At 35.6% G+C, this 15,734-nt stretch overlaps 1 long non-coding RNA gene across 1 annotated transcript; it reads left to right on the top strand.

The window, feature by feature from the left end:
* The first annotated feature begins 974 nt into the window (after nucleotides 1–974).
* On the top strand, nucleotides 975–3,431 carry LOC113293278. Its single transcript, XR_003332175.1, has 4 exons — nucleotides 975–1,222; nucleotides 1,710–1,918; nucleotides 2,870–2,925; nucleotides 3,090–3,431. It is a non-coding gene; the product is annotated as an uncharacterized LOC113293278 (long non-coding RNA).
* Nucleotides 3,432–15,734: the final 12,303 nt, after the last annotated feature.

The raw sequence follows: 15,734 nt of genomic DNA, 5'->3' as shown, positions 1-15,734 counted from the left end.
ATAACGGTGAAATACAGTTTATTGGAGAAGCCCGTATGGTTTATCATAGAAACCCGTCGATTTATTTAAGAAAACCATGGCTTATTATGGAAGTTCGATCCAACTTATTAGAAGCCCAAAAGACTTATTATGGAAGTCATCTTGAGATAAACACAAATCTTGGAAGATATATATGGATCTTCCAAGATAAATACAAATCTTGACAGATAGACATGGATCTTTCAAGATAGATACAAATGTTCTGGAGATAGATACAAATCTTATGAAGATATACAAGGATCTTTCAAGATAAACTCAAATCATGTGAAGATATACAAGAATCTTTCAAGATAGACATGGATCTTCAAGGATAGACACAAATGTGAAAGGATAAATACAAATTCAGGTGGTTATTTTGGATAACTACAAATCTAGGATTATTATGGAACCAGATTAGGGTTTTTTGCCTATAAATAGAGGCCAAAATCCAACTCAAGAAAGGGGAATTCTATGTTTGAAAACCACAAACAACTATTGTAATCATCATGTCAATAAAATATCTCCCTACGGGGTTCCATCCGTGGATTTAGACACAACTTGCCGAACCACGTTAAATTCTTTGTCTCTTTTATGCTTCCTCAATTTGTTTCATAACCCTAATTTCATCATCATCATCATCGTCAATCAATCGTGTTTTGTGCTTAAAAGTAATTATGAGTACAAACAATTATCCTCTAATTTCTCATTTATATGCTATCTGGTCTTTGGAATTTTTGATATTCATTAATACTCCTAATTTGTATTTTTAAGGAAAAAAACTCTAAATCCCCTATTCAATCAAATTCATGTTGCCAAATGTTCCGAAATGAATTATCTTATGGTAATGATGATATGAATGGAAATAGGAATGATGGTAATAATGACGAGAATGATATAAGTGAATGCAGTAAAAATTATTTAGTATTATTGTTTCTAGGAAGAGGGCAAAAAAATTTGGTTATGCTTTGGGTAGCAAACTGTCAGGGCCGGCCCTGATGGGAATCATTTAAGAGAAGATTCGTGGTCTCTAAGTCGCGATCATGGGGATCATTTAAGAGAAGAATTTCTTCATCTTCTCGTTTTCTCTCTTCTCTTCTTCAGAAACTAACCCAGAACCCTCGAAAAGTTTTTGAAGATGATCAACACAGTGATGATGGACAATCGAAAACATGGAAAAGCTATAGATTTGAAGATTAAAAGTGAGGTATTTAGTGCTTAACGTATTCTCCTAATTCTCTCTTTTAATTTTCTGGTTCTAGTGTTCTTTACATATTACCATGGAATTTTTTTACTAGGGTTTTGCAGAGTGTAATTTTGTACTTTGTTCACTATTAATGGAATGTTTTGTTTAGGTTTAATTTTTTGTTGTATGCAATTCGGTCGGTGGTGGTTATGGTTTAGATATTTATAGAGGGTTATGTTTAGGAGAACAGTTGGTAACCAAACAGAAAAACCCTCTCTCTGAATCTTGTTTCTTTTTTGGAGTTTCTAGGGTTTGATTTGATGTTTTGGTTTTGTAGGGGTGTTTTCTATCAGTTATATCTCTGATCCTTCTCTGGTTAATTGTTTGTTTTTTGTTGTTATTGAGTAATCTATGACATGATTTCTATTTGTTAATTCTCAATTTATGGTGATTTGTTTGTTAAATTCAACATTGTAGACAGCAACAATGTCCTTTCTCCTGTGTGCAGGGGAGAAAGGTCTTTGTACATCTGGTAAAATTCACAACAATGACATTTTATAGAGATTATGATATACCTAACTGCGGCAGTTACATTATCGTTAAGGATGAATTGGTTTGGTCACCGTCTTCAGATGTCTGGTCTCAAGTCACTGCATATACATTACCTGGAAGACATCCTCCATCCTGTTGTCTGTCAAATGATTCTCCTACTCACAGGTATTGCATGTTTTTCCTGCCTTCACAAAGTTCTCATCTTTCAAGTAAGATTAGATAGTTTGAGTTGATTTTCATAATCTCTGTGTTAAACTCCGGACCATGGGTTTGCGTTGAGAGTCGATGACTTATATTTGTGTGACAATTTATTTGTCCATTGACTGTTTTCTTTGGTTTCTGCCTGAATAGTTCGTCCTTTAGTACTGTGGTAGATAGTTCTGACATTTATTTGAAGTTCTAATAGTTAGGACTGAGTTCTTGTGTGCTGCCTAACATAGCATATAGAATGTGATTTAAATACAACTAAGGAATGTGATTCGGGTGAATGTTATTGTGTTTCCATTGCATATCTTGATGCATAAACCAATATACTATAAGATAGTTTAACCCCCTTCCGCTGAACATATGCACCATTTTGAAGTTGTCCAATATACAAAGTACAACATCAAACATCTATAGTGACTGTCTGATTACTTTATATGATCTTTTCCTTAGGCGTAAGTAGTTCTGGTTGTTGCATTCTCTCAAATACATTATAGGATGACATGGTTAGAGATGATATTGGTGCTTTGTTGCAATTGTATCAGTAGTTTTTGTGTATCTTAATGCAATTACATTTGGGTCCTGCGAAGGTGTCGCATTTGTTCTTTTTGTTTAATAAATTCAGATAATGACTTTCAAGGTCATAGAGGTCATTGGTACCCTTATAGCTTACAAGGGAGAACTTGGAGATTATTATTGTATGGCTGCTAAATATGGTGTTCGTGATTAATGTGCACCATAATGTACTGGTTTCTTTTTCCTTCTGTTTTTTGAATCACCGAGCACTATGGTATTTTTCCATGACAACATTAAAAATTTAATCCATTGTTGTTTAGGTCTTTGCTTCATTTGTTTGTGATAAACATGCACAAGTACAGAGTCTAAGCACCCTTTGATATGCAACTTGTCCAGGAATTGGTGAGTGTTGATGGATGAATTGTCTCGCTGCAGATACTCAACTCTTCACTGTGAGTCCACTTTCTCACTTTATAAATTGATTATTGATCTCTTTCATTTCAGTGGTATCATCATTAGTTCTCTTCCCAGTTTTGTTTTCTGGTATCTTTGTTTCTCATTATTTATAGTGATCATGCTGATATAGTTGTGGAATGTCTGTTTATTTTGTTTCCAGCAAAGAAGGAAAACTATGAGATATATGCATACTAGAGGATCGAGTTGATTTCAACGGGCAAGACTTTTTGATTAAAGAAGATGTATGATTTCTTGAGAATGACAAATTATAAAGTGACAAATTAGGATCCTTTTTGCAGTGTCGTGCTATAAGTTTAGACTGTTCATGTGCATTTTATGTTCGCCAAACTGTAATTGGTTGTGTAAATTTCTTGTATTTTGAATGTGCTAATTGTCTGATGTATATTTTCTCAAAGTCATCAGACAATATAAAGGTATTATTTTGAGCTAGCTATTTAATGTATAATCGAATATGCTTAATGTTCAAATAAATTTATACAGATGAGTCAGATCTCTTCTAACTCAGACCTTAGCCAGTCCGATTCAGATGAATCAGGTACACCGAGTCAGATTCAGATCAATCAGACACAGATGAGTCAGGAGAAAACAAAAGTGACAAAGTACTTTAGTCATTAGACACTCTTGTACACTTCATTACAGATTGATGAATGTCAAATGGAAAAGAAAGAGTAATGGTAGTAGGACTTGTACTACAGGAGAAAAACATTTCCTCATACAGGGATCTCAAACAAGTGCTCTCAGCACACATTCACTCTTGCACCCTCTACTAGTTTAACTGGGCTTTGCAGAAGTGACAGAGCCCAATCCTCTTTCTGGCACTCTCACTGCTAAGTAAAGAACGATTTTTTGGGACCATGGTTTTTTGGGACCATGGTTTTATTTTGGGTAAAGACATTAGAAGTAAATATAGGTCACCCCTTATCTAGATATTTATATTAATACCTAAATTACCCTCTTGATTAATTTTGGGTGATGATTAGTTAGTGTTAAAAATAGTTAGTGTAATTGATTAGTGAGATGATTAAGTTAAAGATAATTAGTGAGATTAAAAAATCAGATTTTTTTTTTTAAAATAAATAGAATTATTGAGAGAGTAAAGTTAGAGAAGATGAAGAAGGAAAACATGAAAAACGATGGATTTTACCAACCACAACCGGAGGAAGGGTATTTGGGTACCCATGTATGCTTCAAACTTAGATAATGTTGGTTGAATTGCTCCAAACTTTCAAAAAAAATGAAATTTTTTATGTAGATTTGGGCCAGTTCGGTTACCATATGTCAAGAACATGTAACCGAACACACCTGAAAGTGTAGTTCGGTTACGTTTTCCAAACACGCAGGTTACCGAACTCGCTCGTTAATGGAGGTTTTGGTCGTACAGTGTAATGTTCGGTTACCTAGGATAAAATGGTAGGTAACCGAACTTTGAACTTAACAATTTATTTGGGTACATCTTGTGTGTTCGGTTAGTTCGTAAACTTCAACGCAACCAAGTTCCCAACCGAACTGCAGGTTAAAATTAACCTAGTGTTAGAAGTTCGGTTGGTTCGCAAACTTCAACATATTTTGCGAATCAACCGAACTGGGCTTATATATGCATATATGCAATTAGGCAAACGTTCGATTACTACGAAATTTATTTCTTGGCGAATTAGGTAGAGTTCGGTTACAAAGAAAACTTAACATTTTTGCGAACGAACCGAACTTGTGGACTTCTCATTATTTTCGTAAACTAAAGTTCGGTGATATCCTTATTTTGCGAAGGAACCGAACTTATGGACTTGTGTTGTTCTAATACAAGGAGTTCGGTTAAAAGTATTTTTTTGCGAATCAACCGAACTCTGAGTTCGGTTAAGAAAAAATTAATTCGTGATAACCGAACTTTTCTCTGAAAAAAAAACCCTCCATTAAACCTCTCTGCAACTTCCATTTTCAACTCATTTTAATGGTTATTTCTCATTTATTCAACCAAAAACGAATGACAAGTAATGTGTTTGTGAGAATATCTTTGTTAATGTTTTAAATTAAGCTATATATATAGTGGTGGTGGTGGTTGGTTGTGGTGGTAATCGGAGGTGGTGGTGGTAATCGGTGGTTGGTGGTGGTGATAATCGGAGGTGGTGGTGGTAATCGGCGGTGGTGGGCGGTGGTGGTGGTGGTAATCGGTGGTGGGTGGTGGTGATAATCGGAGATGGTGGTGGTAATCGGCGATGGTAGGAGATGGTGGTGGGAGGAGGTGGTGGTTACATATATATATATATATATATTTATAGGTGGTTATTGGGTTGGTTACATTAGGTTAAGGGTAGGTTAGTCATTTCAATGCTTTAGGACACCCCTTATAACTATAGGAAAGGTGACCTAATAAAATCATGATCCCCTCAACAAAAACCATGGTCCCTAAAAAAATCGTTCTAAGTAAAACATATGATACTTGAAGAAATCCTACAGTCAACTTGCATCTCTGACACTTGACGTCATACACTATATATGACTCAGTTCCCCTTGCAACTATAGTACAATCTCTTCCAGTTTCAATGCTCTCACCCATAGGGAAGTTCCAACGGAGTAGGGTTCCTGTATCATGATTTTGGAAGTTTTCTACTACTCTACCCAATTTATGGGTACAATGTCAAATTTACACCCAACACACCTATAATAAGGATGTGGAAGGTAGTCTGACCCCTTAATCTTCTTACTAGGCCTATTGTCTTCATCTTCATCGCGCTGTCTCCTACAGACCTGTGGCTTTGGACAAGCTGGAGCTGGTTCGGCAGGTAGATATCTGGGTACTCCTGCTGGTGGTGCTACCAACGCCCAAATCTGGATGATATCTATTCCATATCCATCAATTCAAAAAGTCGAGACAAGTAAACTTAGAAGAGCCTGGTCCTCATTTTTGTTCATCTTTTATGGGATTATGATGTCTTCAGATGGATTACTATTATACTATATGCATGTAAACGTAAAATGTCTGCGTATATATAAAAAGAACAGGTATTTCTAAGCCAGTCCTTTCTGACTATGCTCCAGTATTGGTTTTCTTAGGTATTAGTGTCTGCAAACTGGAATTGGTTATATTGTTAATAGTTCTAATTCGCATTCTATCAAACTGGGAATGGTGGACAAGCTTTGGTCAGTTTACATGCATGGCTGAAGAAGGCTAATATATGGTTTCAGTGAGCTGAAAATAACATGTTTTATGTTACCTGAGTTTGTACGGTCCTTTGGGTGCATCCGGTCAATCACTTTGTAGTCCCAGCTCCCATTTTTGCATATCTGAGTGAAAAACAGCTCTGCCTGCCTTGCATCCTGTGTCTGTATTGTCCCTGTAACACATCCAATAAATGTTGATTAAAGACCCATTACAAAATTGATGATTGAAGACCCAAATGGATGAAATATCCCTCTTATGGTTATTGAACAATATAGTTGACAGTTCAAAGTGACAAAACCAAAAGTGTCAACTTAAAAAGAGGCTTCTGAAGTTCATTGATCATTTTTCCACACCTTCATACGTATCTAACTTGTCAGTCAGAAGTCCAGTCGATGAGTCGAAGAAGGAAGCACTGATTCTCATCCAATCTAACCATTCAACAATTTTAACTCAGCAATGAAAAAATGAACAAGTGTATACCCAAACTCACTATATGTGAAACTCTCAAACATGAAAACAGTATAAGAAAACAAAAGTATCTAGATTAATTAGCTGAAATGAATAGCGGCAAATGTTTGGCTTTCAGAAGTTCATTGTTCTTTATGTTTTTCACCCCTTCACATGTATCTAGCTTGGAACCAGGATAGCGGACCAGCTGAAGAGCTGAAAACAAAAAAGTAAACAAGGGTGAGATGCAGATATTTACAATGATTAATACCTGAAATGAATCTGCAAATGTTCTTCATTCAAACAAGAGTGAATATGTAAAACAAAAAGCAAGGTTACCTCCAGTTTTTAGATGATTCAACCTGCAAGAACCAGTTGTCAGCAACATTTTCTCTACAGACTCTCCTCTTGCAAGTCTTGGGAGCAAGGGTAGTTTCTCCGTCAGAATTCCAGCCGATGAGTCGAAGAAGAAAACACCAACTCTCGTCCAATCTAACCCATTCAACAATTTTAACTCAGCAATGGCAAAATGAACAACTGTAAATCCCAAACTCTCTATATGTGAATCTCCCAAATATGAAAACAGTATAAGAGGCTTTCAGAAGTTCATTGTTCTTTATGTTTTTCACACCTGATGTGTGTAGCTTGGAACCAGGACAGCGAACCAGCTGAAGAGCTGAAAACAAAAAAGGTAAACAAGGTTGAGATGCAGATACTTAAGGTGATGAATTACCTGAAATGAATCTGCCAATATGCTTCCATTCAAACAAGAGTAAATATGCAAAACAAAGAAGAAGAGAGGTTACCTGCTACCCATGTAGCAGTTTTACTTTGATTTAAACTGCAAGAACCAGTTGTCAGCAACATTTTCTCAATAGACTCTCCTCTTGAAAATCTTGATTTCTCAATCATTATTCCAGCTGATGTGTCGGAGAAGAAAGCACCAAATCTCATCCAATCTAACCGATTCAATGATTTTAAGTAAGCAGTGGCAAAATAAATAACCCAAATTCTGTATATATTAAATTCCCCAGGTCACACACTAACTACCAAAAATGAAAACAGTAAAATAACTGGATAACTTTATCCTTTAAAGTTTACCAACAATATCTCAATCCTAGTTGCTAAAATTTACTAGTAATTCAAGTAAGCAGAAACTGGAAGTGAGGAATTTCTGGTTACCAATGTGTGCCTGTTGCTGATACGAGTGACTTCCATCTGAGATAGACAAAGCCACCACAACAAAGATCAGTAACATATCTTTCTATCTCTATCTCTTGGATTTTTCAATTAAATTACAGCTTGGAGATGGAATTATACACATATAAGGAATTTCAATACTACGCGAAGTTGAAATAAACTTAATTACCATATGCTGAAGCATAAAATTGGATAGATTTACAGGATAAATGTTGGCGAAACGGAGGAATTTGAAGACCACGTGAACAAGCTAATACACTCTTTTTGTTCAAATTCAGAACACGAGATGCTTTGCTATCTGGGTCCAAATATGCTTAGGTATGTCCTTCCAAATATCCTCTTCAAACCTGTTACGAAAATCGAATAGAGTTAGTGTGATGACCAAAACATATATACAGATCCGATATAAGTGAAACACATTGAGATGGAAGTCATACGTATGAAGATGTTTCATACTTAACAACAATCTTTGAAATTCACCAAATCAGTGTAATACGACGAAGCAAAACTGTTATTCTTATATGAAGTATCTGATTAGAAATTCCAAAGCTCCAAAAATTGACCTAGTTAAGTTCCAATTAGTTCTAGAAGTATAGTTGAGAAAATCTCGTAGTAACAATCCAAAATTCAGATCTCAGCTACATATATTCAAAACAAAGATTCAAAACCCTAAAAAAACTTCCAAATTCAAATCTACTCGTTTTAGAAAGATTATCACATAATCCGTCGTTTCAATGCAATTTTACTTACTTTCATAAGTTTCATAATCTGGATTCTTCTAATATCGTCGTATTACTTTCAAATTAAAATCTCGTAAAAGAATTACAGAAACGAATTGCGATAGTTATCCAAAGGATTAACATATTTTGAACTAGTAGTCATTGAATTAAAGTAATCATCCAGATAAATCTATAAGAAGTTAAGTTAATTCATCAGTTGATCCAGATTCAGAGAAACTGAAGTCATGCGAAGATGTTTTATGCTTAGCAAAAATCAGAAGTATAGTTGAGAAAATTTCGCGGTAACACTTGAAAATTCAAATTTCAAATAATTCGAGAAGAGCTTCAAACCAGTCGATCTACTCATTTATGAAAGAAATCTATCAGAATTTACTACAAATTGAAAATCTATAATTGGAGCAGAGCTTCATAAATCGATCAAGATTCAACAAATTGAAAATCGAAGTGTAAATACTTCTCTGTCATTTTGAATTTCAAAAAACTGAAATCAATCAATACAAATTACAGATCAGAGACGATTCAAACTTGAAATACATCTTACTGATACAGATATTACATGAAGAGAAGAAAGAGAAATACCTGAGAAGGTCTGGACGTCGATGAAGTGAACTAGATCGAGGAGAAGAAGATGAACAAATTGATTCATAACTTGTTAAACTTTTCATGATCTCTGAATAATTTGTTTTAAAAACTTGTGAACAAATCCAATCATCCTTACTCTGTATTTTTCCCATTCCTTTATCTCTCTCTCTCTGTCTTTCTTACTTGTGTTTGTTTCGAAATGAAATAATGGTTGAGGAACTGGCATTTTATAAGCGCGGGAGTAGTAGCTTTTCAAACCATATATTTCGAATTTCCATTAAGGGTATTGTATTTAACTCTGCCGTCCTGTAATCTTAAGGATAATATCGTCTGAAACATTTAAAATGGTATTCTCGTAATTAAAACATGTAACGAGAATTTGAGAGCTGATGGCCCACCAATTTTCTGTTACGAGCATACAGAAAACACGTACACGACAAGATATTTTGGAAAGAAGATCGCTCCGTCTATGATGTGGTCGGGCCACATACGCCATTTTTATTTCTTGACACCTGTACAACCTAAAAACCTGCCCCTCTAAATTTCCGTAAAACATTCACTTTTGAGAAAAAATAGGAAGTTAATTTCTTTTTTAGTTAAACAGTTGTGTAATAAAATAGTTTTTAAACTTTTTTTTCTACTTTATAATATGTGTCAAAATATAAAGAGGACCACATACTTGAAGTATGTGGCCTGACCACATCGTAGCCGCTGAAACCGTATCGGACCGGTGAGCTGGGCATATTTCTGATCCGATTCATTTTGTGACCCAGTGATTTTATAAAAAACCATTTTCCTTTTAAATTGTGAAAACAGGCTGACCCAGTAGAGGAAACTGGTTTTCCTTTTAATTGTACAAATAAAGCTAGAAATTAAAAATCCCATTGTAGAATGGAAGAAGAAAAGCAAAACAATAAAGTTTTTGTTGGAATCAAAGAGAAGAAGTGAAGAACTAAAAGGAGAAAAAACTCAATTTTTGATGAAATTGAATTGAACGGGACGGTGGAGGAAGTGGAAGTGGAGTTGTAAATGACAAAAATAAAGAAAAATCAGGAAAGAGTAAAGCTTCATGATCATCATGTTGGAGGGTAAAAAGTTGATTTGAAGCAGACAAAACAGCTGTAGAAGTTGTGAACTAAGAGCAACTGCAGTGGTGCGATCATAACCAAAGAGCAAAGACCAAAAAAAAACGATCAAATTTAAGTTTAGTTCGTGGTGTTACACCAGGGTGGAAGAGTAAATTGGGTCGCTTAGGAAAAAGTATACACCAGGATCACATTATATGCCCGCCCCATCACAGGATCACATTATATGCACGCCCCATCAGCCATCAGGCGAACTTTATATGTACGCCTCATGAGGATCACATTATATGCCCGCCTCATTACCAGGATCACATTATATGTACGCCTCATCAACAGGATCACATTATATACCCGTCCGGTGACAAACGAACATTATACGTTCGCTCAACTATACATAATTTTTGTCTTGGTCCCAAACCAAATATAGTCTGGAATTTGGTTTTGGTCCGACTTTTAGTCTTTACTCCGTCCCGTTGTGTCTCGTGGACCATAGTTATAGGTTTGATCGTACATTGTGGACGCTCTAAAGAGAGGCATAAAGACAGAGTAAATAGCTAAAACTTAGGGATTCAAAAGTTTAATACTTGAGCCATCATCAGATTGGAAGTGCTTGTGTATTTATAACCTTTACATCCTCAATATTACCTTCTTGAAACAGTGATGGATTACTTATAAACCGCAGATTATTCTTTGTACGGTGCTGGTTTGGGAATTAACTAGAGTTAAACTTATGTGATACTGGTCGGTTATACGAAAACCCACCGTTACAAGGATATAAAAATGATCTCGTCGGCAGTGAGATATTCATCGAAAGGTTTATCAACAAATCAAAAAATCAGCGCCACTAAATCGGCAAACAGATGGATAATTAAAAGAAACTTGATAAATTTCTATAACAAAGCGGTTTGGGAATTTCAGTGTCATCAGAGCTTATTTAATGAGGTGATATTTTTACAGTTTCCGTTATATGATGAGTTAGGATTTTATTTCATTCTCTGCGATTGTTAGGTTTCTTATAAACTGCATCAATTTTTCTCTGCGTGAATGTCATGTTTGCATCTCAATTTGTAAGTTTCTGATTGGTAAATGTTCAACAGTGGGTATTGGTGGTCTGTTTATGCAGGTGAGTATGATTATATATTGATGAAATATGGACTTGCAGCTGGTGACAAGAGGAAGATCATTAATCAAATATGACAAGTTTGTTAGTTGTTTGCTAAATGTCCTGAATTTTTTTTTTTTTTTTTGCAATGTTATCCTGTTTTGGATAGGATGCAAGTCCTTCTATCTCATTACAATAGGTAGCTGACCCTATTATCTTTAGCTTTTTCCAAACAATCACCCATTGTAGGTATGATTGGGTAAGAAATACTGATGTAAAAATCTTTAGCTTCTATTTTCTAAAGGTGAATGTGGTTCTCTTTTACAATCTCGAATAGTAAGGTATGGTAACCACTTCTTTTTCGTAACGGCCAAACCCGAGTTTTACGTAGATTCTACCACCATAAGTATGATATGGTGAGTGTGGTCCTCTTTTATAGTGTCTCCAACTTTCAGATCATGCCCGTCACACAGAAGCGATAAAGTCGTAGACACATATAATGAGCATACAAATTCTCTTTGAAGAGAATACTACATGTACACCATTGGATCTGATACTATATATAGGTAGTCCTTAGCATGTCAATTATTTATAACCGGAATCATTGATAAAATAGTATCGGAACCTGAAAGATCTACTACAACACAACTGGGCCACAGATCTGGAAAGACATGGGATGCAAAGTCGATGTGTCTAGATTCCTTTCAAGCCTTATTTCTACTTTGGTGTAATTTATTTCAAGCCTTATATGATTTGTCTCCAGTACTTGCTTGCAGACGATGTGCCTTACTTAATAATCCTTTGATGGTTTTCTCGATTGACCGTAGAAGCTTTCATATCTATTTAGTCTAATATGATTCTCTTGGTTTCATATACTATTGTGATCTTTCTATTTACTCTATGTTTAGTTGTTATTATAATTTGACTTTTCCTCAAGAAAGTTTCTCTTTGGATGTGTTGGACTAACGTCATTTCAATGCTGAGAGGGGGCAGCATGACTTCAAACTGTTGATGCTCTTATTGCCAATAAATCAACATAAGTGTGGGTTAACTTCTCAGTACCTACAAACTACTAACCATTTCTAGAGTCTTTGTAGTTTAGCCATTAGTCTTTCTACAAAAATCATGTACCAGAACCAGCAACTGCATTGCAACTGAGACGAACTGGTTAATTACTTTCTTCCCTGTAGCATGCTTTTCCTTATCTTTGGATATCTCTGCATTATCTGATTTCACAACTCAGATCAACATCATATTTTCATCTCCTTTTACTGCACCAGAGAATAATAATGGCGGCGTTCAGCATAAACCATCTTTCCCACCCGCCTTTGCTTATTACATTTTTCGAGGTAGAGGTCACAAAGGAAGGTGAGTAGTAATGCAGCTATGTATAAAGGATGGTCCCTTTTAGCATGGAGGGTACATAATTACAATAGTTACACGAGATCCCGCATTTAATTACACAGCTTTTTATCTTACTTGCAAAGTGCACTTTGAACTGCAGGAGCTCTAATGCCTCACCTATCGCCATAGAGCTATGCAAAAGCATCTTTCTTTACTTAAAGGGAATATAAATGTGATAGGTTGGATTGAAAAGACGGTTGATGTGCAGAAATACAAGTCCTCCTTAAAGAATTTGCTTCCATCTCCCAATTTAGAAGTACATGACATGTAGCTGAGATAATCTCTTCTTTTGCCATACTAATTAAAGTTAACCTTTTCTTTGTTCATGCAATTTTCTTCTCTAATTTTGGAATTCCACTGCTTTTTAGTACTTCTAAAATATTTTATAGCAGCATTAATTTTATTTACACTTGCACTATTTAATGAAATTTACCAATGGTCAGAATTTCTTTGAGTATGTCCTTGAATTCATTCGAGACTTGAGAAAAACTCACATTAGAGAAGAGTATGGTCCTTAGGTTCCATTTATTGGAACTATGTTCCTATTTATTTTTGTTCCTGCTCTTCTTTTTACTGCTTGCAGATCTCCTACAGGGCACCTGAGCTCCTATTAGTTTCAAAGATTATGGTGTTGGTAATGTATGTCTAGTTGGGCAGAGGTAATACTTGGTGGTGGTGGAACACTGAGTAAGTTGAGAAAACCCTGACAAAAAAGAGCTGCTAGATTTAATCCTCAACCATTGTCATCTATACGATAAACCATATAGTGTTAAATTTTTTTATATTTTTAATTTTTGTATAGTATATAATGACTCATAAGAGTGAAATATTTGACTATTTTAAGATATTTTGACATCTCTTGCCTGAAGAATTTCCCACTTTACTATGCTATCAACCTCCAGGGGTAACCCAGGTTCTGCAGGTCATGGATTTAATTGGTAGAAGCCACACAGGTGCATCTGTTATTGCAGAGTGGAAAATTGGTAAAGCTTCCAATTTTATTGCTGAAATGATTGTTGTTATAAGAGCATTGGAACGAGCTGTTCAGAATCATTGGAGAAAAGTTGTCATTCAGTAAGACATCTGTCATTCAGGCTTTTAACAAGAGGAAGCTGCCTTGGATATTATGGACAAGAGGGGAGGCTATCTGCAGAAGTGACATACACATTCAGTTGAGGCATGGTGATAAGAACTTAATAGTTCTTACCCACGGCCAGCAGAGTAGACTTTAAAAGAACACAGAAACTTAGAACAAACTTATAATTCTCATAGATAATCAAACTAATAACACTAGACCTTCTTATATAGGCCACTGAACTATAAAATTAAGGAAGGGTAACCTAGAAAGGAAACTACGTCTATAACTAGGAATCTAAAATAAAATTCTTAAAACAGAACAATTTCCAAAAATAAACTAATGCCTAAAACAAGAGAATTTAGGGATTTCTAACCCTAACCCTAAGTTTAATTAAGAATTCTAAGTAATTGGAGATTTCTTATCATTCCCTCCCCCTTAAGATTTTCCTTGACCTCAAGGATCAGTTCAACCATGGAGATTACTGGATCAACCTCATCTTTTCTTCTGGTAGATTATCCCCAACAGTTGTGTTAGGAAACAAAGCCTTCTTCAGAAACGATACATGAAATACCGAATGTATCTTTGACTCCTTAGGCAAGTCCAATCGATAAGCCACAGGTCCTATACGCTCCAAAATCTTATAAGGTCCAAAATATCGTGGAGATAATTTTTGGTTCTTCCTTTGCACATTAGAATTTTTCCGATATGGCTGCAACTTCAGATACACATAATTCCCAACTTGATATACAACGTCCCGACGTCCTTCATATGCCCTTAGCTTCATTTTATTCTGCACCACTTGAAGTTGATCCTTAAGCATTGATAAAACTTCATTCCTCTTGGTTATTGCCTCATCCAAAGTTGTGGTTTTCGCTTCTCCTGGTAAATAAGTTGCTAATACCGGAGGAGGAATGCCATACAAAGCCTCAAACGGTGTAGTATTAGTTGAAGTATGATAGAATGTATTATACCAATACTCTGCCCATGGTAACCAAGATGACCATCCTTTTGGTTTATTTCCAGCGAAACACCGTAAGTAACCTTCCAAACATCTGTTAACCACTTTAGTTTGACCGTCGGATTGCGGATGATAGGAGGAACTCATTCTTAACTGAGTTCCATGTAGGCGAAACAACTCTTACCAAAAATTACTTGTAAATACAGCATCCCTATCAGAAACTATAGATTGAGGAAATCCATGAAGTTTGATGACTGTTTCTAAAAACTTCTGGGCTACCGATGTGGCTGTATATGGATGTTTTAATGCAAGAAAATGGGCATATTTAGTTAGTCGATCCACCGCTACAAGAATCACAGTTTTCCCTTTAGACTTTGGCAACCCTTCAACAAAATCCATGGATATATCTGTCCATACTGTAGTAGGAATCGGCAATGGTTGAAGATATCCTGTTGGAGAAAGAGTACTATATTTATTCCTTTGGCAAACATCACAGCAAGCAATGTAGTCTCTCACCTCTTTATGCATTCTAGACCAGTAGAACAACTTAGATAAACGTTTTACTGTCTTCAAATATCCGGCATGACCATCAATTGGAGAGTCATGAAACTCATCTAGTAGTAGTGCCTTCCACCTTGAATTAGGACTTATCACTAGTTGATGTTGTTTATAGTAAACTAAACCATCTCGTACGGTAAAGTTATTCTTGCCGAAAGAAGGCTAACTCACTTTAAAGATGAAATCTGTGATCCACGGATCTGTTTTTAGTTCAGGCAATAGGTCTTCCATCCAAGCACAACTAACATAAGTTACGGAACAAATTTCACCGTTTTCAAATTTTCGAGAAAGTGCATCAGCAACCTTGTTAGAAGATCCTTTCTGGTACTCAATCGCGTAGACATAGCCTAATAATTTTGTTAACCATTTTTGTTGTGCCGGTGTTACAGCTATAGCATCCAAAAAATACTTCAAACTTTGTTGGTCTGCTCGAATAAGAAATCTTCTCCCAATTAGATAAGGTCGTCATTTAG

This window comes from Papaver somniferum, chromosome 7, assembly GCF_003573695.1.
Source record: "Papaver somniferum cultivar HN1 chromosome 7, ASM357369v1, whole genome shotgun sequence".
Lineage (NCBI taxonomy): Eukaryota > Viridiplantae > Streptophyta > Magnoliopsida > Ranunculales > Papaveraceae > Papaver > Papaver somniferum.
The sequence above is the reverse complement of the archived record's forward strand: the minus strand, read 5'-3'. Positions and strand labels throughout refer to the sequence as shown.